Below are 15,131 nucleotides of genomic sequence, written 5' to 3'. Positions count from 1 at the left end.
TCCATGTTTCTTGTATTTGGTATTAGCATGCATAGCTCTCTTGATCCATTTAACCATTCTATATATTTATGTTTAAAATGAATTTCCAACAGGTTTTATATATATACACATATATACATAGATATATAGATATATATATATCCACTATGACAATTTCTGTGTTTCAACTGACTGTAAATGCATCTAACGTAATTATTAAAATGTTCAAGTTTAAATCTCTTATCTTCCAGATTGGTTTTCATTTGTTCTCTCTATCTCTCTTTGGTCTCTTCAAGAGAACAATTTGGAATAATTTAATTGTTTTTTATTATTCAATTTTATCTCCACTGTTTATTTTATTTTATTTTTTTAGTAATTGCTCTAAGATTTACTCTCTGTATCTTTAACTTATCACAGTTTAAAATCAAATAATAATACCCTACTTCACGTACGTTCTAGGAATCTTACAAGTCTTCTCCCACTCCTTTTCTCCATATTGTAAACTCTTCAATACATTGTTGTTACTAGTTTTGCTTTAAAAAGTCAATTATTACTTAATGATTTTAAAACTAACAAAATAAACTCCTTTTATACTTACCTGCATTTTTATAATTTTAAATGCCCTCAAATCCTTTGTGGGAATCCACATTTCCAATTGATATCATATTCCTTCATTTAATCATTTATTGTAGTTTTGTTATCAGCAAAGTCTCTTGGCTTTTTAATATAAGAATGTCTTTTTGTTTTGGTCCTCAGTTTTGAAAGATTTTTATTTTGCTGAGTACAAAAGTCCATGTTGATAGAAGTGGAAGGAGAATCATGTAGGATAAGATGACCAGAGAAGCCTGCTAGTAACCACACTGCGGAGAAATAAAAAGGGTGAACAAAAGTAATAGGATTTGTCAATTAAAACATCATTCATGCTCCACAGGACATTGGCTCTGTATTCTTCAGAATTAAGGAGAAAATACAGATACAGCTGTAGATAGTAGCTGTAGCTTATTTTTGCAAGAAGATTGGTAGGAAAATTAGGAGGCAGAATAACAGGACAGGATAGCATAGGATTTAAACACGCACACACAAAACAAGGGCTAGTTGATAGAGCAAGTTTCAGAATCAAGTAGAGAGAGTTGAATTTTGCAGTATTAGTTTTCTTTTGCTGTGTAACAAATTCTCACAGATACAGCAAGTAAAAAAATCAATGCCCATTTATTAGCTCACCATTCTATAAGTCAGAAGTCTGGAACAAGGTGGCGGGGCTCCTTGCTCAGAGTATTGCAAAGCTGAAATCAAGACTTCAGCTGAACTGACTTCTTATCGTCAGGATCTAGGGGACAATCAGTCTACAAGCCCATTCTTGTTCTTGGCTGAATTCAGTTCCTTCCAGGTGATGTCCTCATTTCCTTGTTGGTGTTAACCAGGGCCTGGTTCAGTGTCCAAGAGGCCACTGCACTTCTGGCCATGTGTCCTCCTCCATCTTTAAGCAAACAATGGTGCTTTGAATCTCTGAAATGCTGTTTTGCAACCATCTGGAGGAACCTCTCTGCTCTTAAAAGAGTTATGTGATGAGGTCAGCCCCACAAGGATAATTTTAATGTCAACTGATTAACACCTAAGACTTTTAATTAGATCAGCAAAATCTCTTCACAGAGATACCTAGATTTGTATTTGATGGAATAACCGAGAGAAATTGTATGTACACCAGGGACCAGGAATCCTAGGATTTCAGGGGATGATGTATTAGAAGTCTGCCTACTACACAGTACAAAATGACTTGACTTAGTTAAAAATAGAGAAAGGTGGCCAGGTGCAGTAGCTTACGCCTGTAATCCCAGCACTTTGGGAGGCCGAGGCAGGTGGATCATGAGGTCAGGAGTTCAAGACCAGCCTGGCCAAAATGGTGAAACCCTGTCTCTACTAAAAAATACAAAACTTAGCTGGACATGGTGGCAGGCACCTGTAATCTCAGCTACTCAGGAGGCTGAGGCAGGGAATTGCTTGAACCCGGGAGGTGGAGGTTTCAGTGAGCCAAGATCGCGCCACTGCACTCCAGTCTGGGCAACAGAGTGAGACTCCAATTCACAAAAAAAAAAAAAAAAAAAAATAGAAAAAGGTATTTCTTTCTCTATTTTAATTGAGATAAGATATGTCATATTTTATTGTATAAAGAATAATGAAACATTAGGAATACTTTTATGAAGAAAAAGAGGAAAGTTGAAAAATTAAAACCACATGGAAAAATTATCAACTGAATATTAGAAAGGCAGGAGTAAAACTGATACTTTGTGCAGTAGAATAGATAATCAACATAAGTTAGCGTAGGAATCCATACTTCTCTAAAGACCTTTTGGAATCTGGCAAGGATGTAGCTTCGAAGAAATTAGAGTTACAATGGAGAACATTCAAGCAATTAAGAGATCCTTAGCTGTTAACAGAAGTTATAGTGAATGGCTGAATATGTAGTTTAGAGTGATAAGTTGGTCAAGCGAAGACAGAAAAGCTCTGAGGTACAGGAAATTGTAGTGTGAAAAATAGGAAATATTATAAATCATAATGAGGAGAAAAATAGAAAGTTCAGATACTAGAAAGTGGTACATGATAAAAAGCTAGAATGCTGATCTTGAATTTAGATCTAGAATCAAAACATTAAAAATACATTTTTTTCATCAAATGACACGAGTTGATAATAATGACAAAATGTGATTATATGTTGATGTGTGACTAGAGATAAAGAACATTACTTAATAGGGTACATAATACATAATATAACATAATAATGTACATGACTAAAACATTCTGAAGCCAGGTGTTTTAGTCAGGGTTCAGTGGAGGGACAGAACTAATAGGATAGATATATATGTTTATTAAATTAACTCACACAATCACAAGATCCCACAACAGGCCACCTGCAAGCTGAGGAGGAAGGAGAGTCAGTCTCAGTCCCAAAACTGAAGAAATTGGAGTCCAGTGTTTAAGGGCAGGAAGCATCCAGCAGGGGAGAAGGATGTAGGCTGGGAGACTAGGCCAGTCTAGTCTTTTTATGTTTTTCTGCCTGCTTTATATTCTAGCTGTGCTGGCAGCTGATTAGATGGTGCCCACTCAGATTAAGGGTGGGTCTGCCTTCCTCAGCCCACTGACTCAAACGTTATCTCTTTTGGCAACACCCTTACAGACACACCCAGGATCAATATTTTGCATCCTTCAATCCAATCAAGTTGACACTCAGTATTAACTATCACAACAGGATAATAGCTTTGATTTTTTACATTTTTTAATGTGCTCTTGTTTTAATCTTTATCCTACTTACTATATATGCAAATACAAAGCTAGAAGAGTCAAGTAGTTTTTTCTTACAACAAAATAGAGAACTTATTGTACCCTCTCTCTCTAATTTGCCTGACTATAGAGGCAACTATTTTCAACTTTTACGCTGATGTTTTAAAGATTTGCTTCCGTATTTCAAAAAGCAGAATTATATTGTTATGTCTTGACTTTTTGTTCAATTTTAGATATTCTCTAATTATTTTCTCCTATAAGAAATGAGGTTTAGCAGTCTTTTACACTCAGCCCTTACCACAATTGTATATCTGTTTTCTTTCTCTCTCTCTTTCTCTGCATCTCTCTCTTTCTCTCTCTCTCTCACACACACACACACACAATCTTCTCTCATGTTATCAATATAGTTATCTCATAAGTTTGATTATATCAGTGTTTACACAATTACATGTATGTAAATACTAGTCTAAGCTATTTTGTGTACTAAAAGTATTTTTCCTTTCTTAATCAAATTTTTCATCCTCTGGAGTTGAAAATTTCCTTATTTTTGCATGTTTTTTCATGTACTGCACACTAACTCAAATCCAAGCTCTTCACCAATTGTCTAAACTTCCTTTTAAGAGACACCATTTAAAGGATAAAATTTATCTTTTGAAGACATCTGTTCTGAGGACTTCTGCATCATTCTGAACTGATGTTCTTTATGCCTGCTATACATCTGTCTTCGTGGAATTTTCACGTTACCATGACCCAAAAGATGCCCTTTACTTTTTCCCATATTTTCTGTATTTCATGCCTCCACCTTTGTTGTTACATAACCTTATTTATCAGTGAAGCTCATTTAGAGTAGTTTCTTGATATAAGTACCTAGTAGATTATTTTGAAAACATTGAACATCTCTACCATAAGATTTATGGTTTGGCTGAGTATCAAGCCCTAGGTCTGATAATTTTCTCTTAAAAATCTTGTGGACAATGCCTCATTGTCTGTAGCTCCAGTGTTGTTCTTAAGCAGCCTGGGGCCTAACTCCTGAGACTTTTCATGTGATTCATTTTTTTCCCTCCCTGGAAGTCATAAAATCTTATCTTTGCCCCCAGCGTTCTAAAATTTCATGTTGATGTACCTTGGTATGGGTCCATTTTTAAGTCTATTTTGCTGAGTGCAGAGTGGGGCTTTCACTCTCACAACCCATGTCCTTCAATTGTAAGAAATATTCTCAGTTATTTAATTGATGGTTTTCTCTCTTCAGTTTTTATTATTCTCTCTCTTTCTGGCACTTCCGTTACTTGGATGCTATACTTCCTTTCCTTTTCCTTTTTTTTAAATACTTTTTACTTAATTTTCCTTTCTTTTTTAATTTTATATTTCTCTGCTTTGATGGAGATTTCCTCAACTTTATATTTGGATATTGCAATGGAATTTTTAAAAATTTTGCTGAATTTTTTTTTTGATAAAAATGTCTTATTTCTCTAAGAATATCCATAAAATGCTTTTATAATGTACTGTCTCAATTTCCAAAATTTCTTATTTTTTCTCTGTTTATTTTGATCCTTATGGTTTTTAACTTGGAAGTCCACAGGTGGTTGGTGATCCTTGAGGGTCTGCTAATATTTAGAATTAGGACATTTAAAAGCTGACTTGGAACATTGAGCCCTCAAATGGAACTTGTAACTGTAATCTTCACTATAGGTTTTGTCCCTTTCTTAAAAAAAAAAAAAAAAAAAGCATATTTATGTTTTTTCTGTTGGCTAAGTAGATTCTCTATATAATGATTTTCAGTAGCCTAGAGATTATAATCTTGGCTGCTGTCATTCTGGAAGGTATGTTGGGGAGAGAGTTACAGGATCAATATTCAGTATTATAAATACTTGTTTAATTATCCTATGTTCAACAGAATACCCGACCTTTAAATGTCCCCTAGTCCAGAAACCTTCCATCTTGCCCACCTCCATTCATTTTTTTTTGGTACAAAATAAATCCTATGGAGACATACAATGATTGAGAAAAACTGAGGTTCTAATTGTTTCTTTGTTCTTTTTTAAATTGCTTTTTTACTTATTGATTTCATTGAGGAATAACAGGCACACAATAAATCCCTTCTATTGAAAGTATACCACCCAATGAATTTTTATAGTTGCATTAGCTCATGACCACACAACCACAATCAATATACAAAATATATCCATCACCCACAAAATATTTCTCACATCTTTTGCAGTCAATTCTTCATTTGGTCCTTACCCCAGGCAACTACTATAGATGATTTTGCAATTGATATAAATAGAATACAGCTTCTAATCTTTTGTGTCTTGCTTCTCTCAGAATAATGATTTTGAGACTTATCTATGTTGTTGCATTCACAATGATTTGCTTCTTTTAATGCTGAGTAGTATTTCATGGCATAAATCTACCTTCTTTATTTTATTCATTTTACTATGAATGGACCCTTGAACTATTTCTAATTTTTGACCATTTTGAATCAAGCTGTTATGAACATTTATGTATAAATCTTTATGTGGACATAGCTTTTGTTTCCATGGCATAAACACTAAGGTGTAAGATTACATTTCTAAGGAACTATCAGTTTTTTGAAGTCCTTGGACCATTTTATCAGTACTCCACATCCTTGTCAAACTTGCTACTATCCATGTTTATAATTTTAGCCATTCTAATGGGTATATGGTTTAACTGTTGCTTAACATTTTAAACTACTCATCCTTGTTTTAATCCACCTTGCCCTCATTTCCTTTTCTTTTTTTTTTTTTGAGATGGAGTTTTGCTCTTGTTACCCAGGCTGGAGTGCAATGGCTCTATCTCAGCTCGCCGCAACCTCCACTTCCTGGGTTCCAGCAATTCTCCTGCCTTAGCCTCCCGAGTAGCTGGGACTACAGGCGCAAGCCACCACGCCCAGCTAATTTTTTGTATTTTTAGTAGAGACGGGGTTTCACCATGTTGACCTGGATGGTCTCTATCTCTTGACCTCGTGATTCACCTGCCTCGGCCTCCCAAAGTGCTGGGATTACAGGCGTGAGCCACCGCACCCGGCCCCAAATTTATATTTTTTAAAAGGTATTCTGTAGCACAGATGGGATTGTTTCTTGGCTTTTTTCTTTTCTTTTGCAATGGGTTAAGAATTCAATTTTTCCAGATTGCTAAATCAATTTCTGTCTATTCATATGCTTTCTGTCTTCCAAAGTACAGTTGTGGTTATATCTCCTCAACTTATCTTTGTCCTTGTGTGTGTTCACATTCAAAAGTCCCTTAATCTTACTGAGATTTTTGGAGGGAATATAAGAAACAAGTTGTATTTAATATATCATCTTCATCCCTCTGGTATTTAACAGGTTTCATCTTCATCCGTCTGGTATTTAACAGGTTTATTTAACATTTAAAATTGTTGTCAGAGCACAGACAAGGTTACAAGTAAAACAATTAATTAGATGTTAAGATACATACAATGAAAATAATGAGAGAAATGGTGTATGATACATAAGTGCAGATTCAAAAAGGCATATATATGAAAAAGGGAATTATTTTTAAAAATTATTCTTATGTTGGCATGATAGTTTGACAGGGTCTTGTGGAAAAATAAGGGGTTAACATATCCTATTTTTCAGAGATCATGGGGAAGTAGTAGGAGAATAAATTTACTGGAGAGAGATACAGAAAACATAAAGTAACTACCCCACTAAAATAGCAGAAGGACTTATTTACATTGAGGCATTTTGATTTTGTTTTAAACATTGAGTGCATTGTTGCACTAACAGCTCCTCAAGGTGTCATATTTGATATGAAATATACATTCAGATATTTTTGGGGATCTTATTCAAATTTTTCATGGGATAGAAAAATAAATTTAAATAATCTGGATGACCTTTTTCACTATTCCATGCTTTCAATGTATTACCTTGAATGAGTGACATGGAAGATGTTCATTTTATTATCACATTATTCTTTGATGTGTCACATTATTTGTCAGTGTGTTGCCACACTGGAATTTAAGTGTTATAGGAACCATATTTTCTTATACTTTAGTAATATTAATGAAAAAATTCAATTACTTTAACATACAGTTCAATTAAAGGAAGAGCTGTATTCCATTGCAAAAGGAAAATGACAAATAATACTTTTTTTCTACAACCTAATCTCCTCTAAAGAGTTTTGACACATAATTCTGAGTTATTATTTATCTAGAGCAGTATAATCAGAATGAAGATATCCTAGAAAAAATGTAATAGAGAAAAGTTTAAAAGTATCAGGATTGTTCAACCTTGAATAAATATTTAAGATGGGCATGATGAATCTATTAGATTACTCCAAAAGTTCTTATGTGAAAGCTGAGATAGATAAAGTCGGTGTACATATGAAGATAATAAGTAATCTTTTTATAGGTGATAATATTCTGACTTGGAAGGGGTGCTGATTATCAGAGCTCTTTCTAACTCTCCAAGAGCTTATTGCTTAAGCTCATAGCATTATAGGCACATTTAGAACAAACTGTCCAGTCTGCAAACTTAATAATGCAGCATAAATGATGGCCTTTGAAAGGTCAGTTTAAGCTACCTGTGTTTGAGAGTGGCTACTTGAAGAAAAATATCAATAAATCAAGGAAGCAGAAACGTAAAATACATGTTACAATTTTCTGATAGTTGAACTTGCTGTCAATGTTTAGTCCTTCATACATTTTTACATATCTATGACAAGAAATTAAGCTAGACAAGCCTAAATTATTCATTACATTTTACATTTGATATGTGGAAAAACCCATGACAATTATGAAGTAATAGAAAGGGTTAAATTTTAAGCTATTTATGCACAAGGTTAATTCTCACCAGGTATCTACTGATGTAAAGATAGGATGATATAGCTTAATCTCACATTCAGTTATACCATGTCACAAACTAGAAAGACTGAAGTGCTTCGGGTAGCCACGTCTTATAATCGTCTCCAAGAGAAGTAATATAGATAGACCAAGCCAAGATTTTAAAATATGTGCTTGATAAACAACCTAGCATTCACTTTTATCTGCTTTATCAAAGTTGATGTTTTAAAAAGGGAGGAAAAACCCTAGTTTCTTCTTTTGTCAAATGTCCAAATGCAACTTGAAGAAGTTGGTAGGAACATTTTAAAGTTAATTTTTTAGAATCTTTTACAAAATGTTTAGAGTGGCAAGATGCAGTCAATATATCCAACTAAGAATTTTAACTACTGTTAAATAATATATAATGTGTGTTTTTAATGGGTTTAAATGTATTTTCCAGCTTTTAAACAATTAAAACATTAAGCATTAAAATTAAACATTAAACATTAAAACAATTAAACATTATAATTTAAATGATAATTATATTTATGTAGAACTAGATAGCAAAAATAATCAAGAGTGGTGAGAAATACAATAAATCAAACCATCAAACTGACATTGTATAATGTGAAGAGTTGGGTGAGACAAAGCAGTATCTTCTTTGGGAGAAATTGTGAGTGGAGCAGTTAACACATGTGGTCTTACCTAGACAATAGGTCAAATAAACTGGCTGCAGTCTTTTGTTTGTAAAAATAATGACATACATCAGCAGTAGACCAGCAGTAAGAGTTTCCTGTTTTTCTTTCAAACTGTTGATTGTTAAAAACACATCTGTAACATAGCTTGCTATTACTGCATTCACTTTTTGTCCATTGAATTTAATACATTAAAATTTCCCAGTTACGAATAAAGATGAAAAACTCTTAACATTTTATTTCAGAAAATGATTCTGGGATTAATACATATATTTCATTGTTGGTTCTGCCCTTAGTCCTTGCAGCTACTAGATTTATTTATCAGGGGTCTCTTCCATAATAGAGACTACTCTGCAACCTGAAGATTATTTACTTAATAAAATTCACATTGCTACCCACCAGACACTAAAACTAAGTAAGCATGCACTGAGCCACCCAGCACCCAGAAGAATTAAATTTATGTTGCACTATTAGTAAAGATTAAAGCACAGTTTTTTTAGTGATCTATAAAATTCTATATTTGAGAGCTTTTCTGAAATACTATAGCAAGGCTTGAAATATTTCCATACTAAAGCGTCTATTTCAACCCTAGAACAAAATGATTAACATGTTACATAAAAATAAAGAGGTAGCAATGGAAATTTATAATACAGACAGTGCCTGAAAATTTATTCTTTTTTAGACCAAATTAAGTGGAGAGCACCTATATACAATTCTTTTCCTTGATTCACTGTAAGACAAAAAGAAAAATCTAACTCAATTTAAAGCTACTTATTTATAGCAAGTAGGCTATCTATTAAAGTGCTTTTCTGAGTTTCATATAGACCCATTATCTATGTCCTATAACATGACAAATTAGTATAAACATATCTCTCATATGCAGTCCAAGTGTACAAAGATTATCCACCTGATCACAGCTGGAGTAGAGGTAACCATTATATAATGATTTAGCTGCAAAGCTAGCCAAAGGCATTTTTAAGAACACAACTAGTCAAATGCTCCTGTAAACTTTTAGAAAAATAAGAATGTTGAAATTATTAATTAAAAATGAAAATCTGAAGCTTATGTATTTACATATAGTTTGAAATAATTTTATTCTCTAAATAGTTTATGCATCTGTAATAAAATGACTTTCATTTTGTTTAAAATATTTTTATTTTATTTAACAAATATTCAGGGATTTTTTTTAGGAGATGAAACATATAATTTTTCTGGATATTAATTTTGAGAAATACCCTATTTGTTAACCAGTTTTATGATCTTGAAGAAATAATTTCACCTTAGGATGTGATAGACGGGAAACTTACTTGTCCTATCCACTAAATATAGAGATTGGACAGATGATTTCTAACTCTTTCCAAATATTACATCAGCTTGAATTCGCAAAATGCATATAGCATTTAATTAAAAACACAGTAGTGTTTGCTAGGAGAAACTACAAACTGAGTGATGATTATGTTTCAGTTTAACAAGGACTATTCAAGGAGGCAGAAATAGCAAGAAGAGTGGAATGGAGGAGATGCTGATTATAAAAAGAGACATCACCTCATCACTCTTTCAAAACTGAACCCCTCCACCACCAACAACATCCTGAAGACTGGAAGTGAACATCCAAACATAAACTAAAAACAATAGCATAAGCAACAAAAGATAATATGCTTTCAATTTCAGAAAAATTGATTATTTACAGAAAAGTCAATATACTCTCTAGAATGGCTGTATAAATAATTTACCATTCTAAATATAATGGATTGTAGTCTCTAGAGTGTTTGTAAATATAGCTATCCCTCATTATATGTAAACCTAAACCGCAGAAAACTCAACCTTAAAAAAACTAAAGAAAGGAACTGATGTGTTTTAAATCCAGTGAAATCATGAAATTAAGAATTTTCAAAGATGTGTGCATTATATGTAGTGCATAGTACTCTTCAGTGAAATAGTCAAATATTCCAAGCCCAGTGCATAATAGAGTAGTATCTGTGATAGAGGATTGAGAGAGAGAAAGAGAACTTCTTAAGATCAAGTAATATCCAGTGATGGATAACATGCCTGTGATCCCAGGGATGGGAAAAGAGACAATTGAAATGCCAGTGTTAAAAAAGATGGTATGTGTTTTAAGGAATGCTTTTAAGTGTGGCAATTTTAGCAAGGAAAAAACTGAGTTATTATTGTAAGACTACATATAGTAGGATGAGAATTATTCTAGTATCATAAAATATTTAACTTTTTCATTATATTTTTCAAATTAGTCTTTGAAAAATTAGTTTTTTTCTATGTTTGAGTAGTCTTCACCATAAAAATAATTATAGCTTTAACAAGTTTGTTGGACTAAACATACAAAAACACTGCAAAATCTGCATGAAAAATAGTCTAAGTCAAAATTCTCTTAGAAATAAATTGGTTGTTTCCATGTGGAGAATTCCAGGGATTGTACAGCATATGGTGAACTGATTCTATACTTTGGACAGAAAGACCTTTAGTGCAATACATATTAAAGATCTCCTCATGAAGAAGTAACAGCTACAATTTCACCAGAGTCCTCAATTTAGTTTGATTCTCACCCTCTGCCCCTCTCTGCCCTCCTACTACCAATCCCCCAACCAATAGTGGATATCAGGAGGCCATGACAAGTAACATAATTTGCAAACAGGCACAAGTGTTTCAATGTGATCTAAGTAAAGCCTTTTTCCTGATAAACTACTTGGTATTGGGGGAAAGTGACTTGTGAATTACTGTTCAGTGGAAGGCTTTCTGTTCATGTAGATATAACATAGCTCATTACTATGTTAGTTTTTGCATTATTGTCTCCAAAATAAGACAAAAGCATTTAGAGGAGCCGCCACCTTCAATCAATTTTCAGTATAGCCTCCATTTTGCAAGCTTCCCTTGACTTTACCTATTAAAATAAGCACACGTATATCTTAAAAAATCCATTTTCCCTGAGGTTGCACTATGATGATCAACAGACATTGCTTTGCCAAGAAAGATAATTTCATCGTTTTATTTTGAGTCATTCTGCCTAAAGTGAAAATTACATTGAGCAAAAAATTCTACTGAAATTGTATATTTTACATTGTTATGACAAAAACTTAAAATATTTCACATAAAATTTTAGTGAAGTGCTTGAAAACAAATGTCATTAGACATTTTTCTCACTTTCAGTTTTAAATAGACAGATGATTTTCTATGTAATGTTTTAATATTTAAGCTATGATGTTCACATAGATCACTAATCAAATACCCATCAAGTACTTACTGGTTCTTTGAAGAGAAAAAGAAAAATACTTAGTGTTCCTTCTTTTAAGTAGTAAAGTTAAATATAGCCCCAACAGAAAGTCTGAAAACACCTAACATAAGCTATGGTTTTTATTTACACCCCTTTCCAAAGAACAGCGAAACATCAGTCTTTTATTTATTCATTTAAATAATTTATCTGAGTGCCCTCAAAAAATAATGAATTTTATTTATTCATTCTATTTATTCATTTAAAAATATATTTGAGTGCCTTCTATGTGCCAGGGATTTTTAAAATTTCAACTTCAAGCTTCTCATAAACTATTTTAATATTCTTACCCATTTTACCAGAATTTAAAATTTTGCTATCTTAAATATTTTAGTTATTACAGTGTTTATAACAAATATACTCTTTTATAAGTTAAATTTGTAATCAAAAGAATCAGAAGACTGATTGTTGCTAAAATTTAATTATTTTTCTTGTTAATCTCCTCTAATATCTCTCATAATTCTTCCTCTGTTCTGAAATACTCACCATGTACAATTCTTATTTTCATTGTAAGAAAAAAAAAATTCTCAGCTTTTACCTCCAATTAACTGTTCAACTTACTGCTATCTGACTTCCCCACCTTTCCACTGAAACTCCTCTCAACGTCATCAACAGCTACCATTTTGCCAAATGCTAAGGATTTACTCTGTCTTTATCTTCAAAGTTTCAGCAGCCCTTCACAAAGCAGATACTGTGTCTTTTCTGAAATACTTCTCTCTGTTGGCTTCCATGAAGCCAGTATCTTCTATTTTTTCTTTCCTCCCTAGTTACTCCTGTTCCTCACTTTTGCCTCTACTCTTCTTCTACCCATAATCTAAATGTTAAGAGTACCTTAGAGCCAAGTGCCAGGCCCCCTCCTCTTTTCTGGCTATGCCATTTCCTAGATGATCTCGTCTAGTAGGTTGGCCAAAATAACACTTATATCAGTGAATTTCATTCCTATTGGACCTAAGCCCTTCTTTTATATAAAATATTTTATAACACTGCCCTCTTTACTATCCCCAAATAAAATTCACAAATACTGTAAATGACTTAGAGATACTATTAGAAAAAAAGTCAATATAGCAGCCTAACTCAAAGATAAAGAAAAAAGGAAATTAATTTACAATAAAATAATATGATTTAACATGTAAATTTTTAGAAATGTCTTTATTAGCAGACATTTGTAGGTAATGTTTGTACCTATTTATATGAATTTATAATGAATTTATAAGTGAAACAATCAAAAGTCATTATATACAAGAAGCAAATAAATATAAAAAAAGTACAGAGAGGTAGAAATGGTCTTGAGAATAAAATCTAGTCTAGAGTGTTGTAATAAATACAATTCATTTGTATATGGTAAGAAAATAACTACAATGGGAATAAGAAAAGTGGCCAGGATAAATTTTGGACTGTTGAAGTGAAACCAATAAAAATTTGATGTTCTATGAAGGATGTTTTTTCTAAGTATACTACCAAAATAATTGTTACATTATTGCATGGTATGAAATAGTGATGAAGTATCTCAAAATCTCAAACGTATTTTCTCTCTTAAAATTCCACCACCAATGGAAGCCTACATTTAGTCCCTAGTGCTCAAGGAGACACATGACTCTACTTCAATAGGCAACAGGAACTAGCGTATAGATAGAAATAGAGGCAGCAAGATAAGATGCTGTAGAGAAGTTGTGTAACACCTCTGGGGGCAGAATGAGACCAACACTGAGAAACAGTAGGCAGCACCTAAACAAATATAACATTTCCATGTCATTTTTACGATAGTTATTTCTTATCTTGGCAGTGATGTATCTTTTTTTAAGTTTTATTAATGAAATTTCTTAATACATGTGCACTATTTTAATTAACATTAGGTTCTGAGTCTGTTGCAAGGCGTTTTGTCTGTTGTATCAGGGCTACATTACAGCACTAAAACTCTTGATTTTTAATAGATGCATTATAGCACTGAAACTCTTTAACACTAAACAGATGGTTGGAAATATGAGACAAATAAACATTTGTATACAATTCATTTCATTATTTTAAGGTAATATATTTGCTTCCTTCTTCTTAACAATCTTTTTGTAAGTTATTGGGCCTCTTATGTATCTGCTTGTTGAATAAAAAAGAATTATCATGCAATTAATTACTACCAATTTATCTTTATGAGGTATTCAGTTGGGGAGAACGTTGAAAAGTTGTGTAGGACATGGGACAATAATTTGTTTTTCCAAACTGTCATACACCACTCCGGATCATCTAGCATTCCCAGATACTGACAGCCAAATGTCGACAGAACCTCTGAAATCACTGTGACGTCTAAGTTATATACACATAAAATTCCCAAACATTCCAGGATGGCAATGCAGTGTTTACTGTGAACCACACATCTCCATGTGGACAACTTTGTGCCCAAACCAGACTTAGATCCAGCTACCTACTTGACAAATACCTAGGTGTTTTCTTTGATATCTTCCTTTCCATGCTCCCTACATCTAATCTGCAACACATCATATTCACTTTAGTTCCAACAGATATTTTAAATACATTCAATTCTTTCTATTTCCACCATCACTTCTCTAGTCCAAGTCTTGATTAGTTCTCACTTCCACCGATGTGGTAGTCTACTAATTGTTTCTTACTATTCCATCATTGTTCTTATTTCAAATACAACCGACAGTATAAACTTTTTAAGACATGCATCAGATCATACCACTCCTTCATGTAAAATCCTTCAATGAATTCCTAATGTTCTAGATTAAATTTCAAGTTTTCCTATGGTTTGCAAGGCTTTTGATGACCCCATCCTATTTCCTTAACCTCACCACATGAATTCTTCCTTTGCTCATTCTGTTTCAGGTACACTGATTCACCCATTTTCTGTTTTTTCATGCAAACTGTTTTTGCACCAGGATATCATTATTATTTTCTTTTCCAAGAATGCCTGTTATGACAGTTTCTATTTGGTGTGCTCATTCTAATTCTACAGGTCTCGGTCCAAATGTTACCTTCTCTGACAGGCTTTCCCTAATCATACCATCTAGTTGGATTCTCTTGATTGTTTGTAATTTTTCTTTCCAAGTGTTTATTATATTGTCATTATTTGTATAATCTTGTG

The 15,131-nt window shown here is 32.9% G+C and overlaps 1 long non-coding RNA gene across 1 annotated transcript in view; it reads right to left on the bottom strand.

Moving 5' to 3' along the window:
* Nucleotides 1–646: 646 nt before the first annotated feature.
* Nucleotides 647–15,131, bottom strand: part of LOC135268212 (uncharacterized) — a 58,911-nt gene continuing 44,426 nt past the window's right edge. Inside the window, exon 3 of the long non-coding RNA XR_010336482.1 lies at nucleotides 647–839. This is a non-coding gene — a long non-coding RNA (uncharacterized LOC135268212). The remainder of the gene's footprint in view (nucleotides 840–15,131) is intronic.

Source organism: Aotus nancymaae, unplaced genomic scaffold (assembly GCF_030222135.1).
Source record: "Aotus nancymaae isolate 86718 unplaced genomic scaffold, 86718_ANA_hifiasm-v0.15.2.pri h1tg000039l, whole genome shotgun sequence".
In the NCBI taxonomy this organism is placed as follows: domain Eukaryota; kingdom Metazoa; phylum Chordata; class Mammalia; order Primates; family Aotidae; genus Aotus; species Aotus nancymaae.
This window is presented reverse-complemented; position numbering and strand designations above follow the sequence as displayed.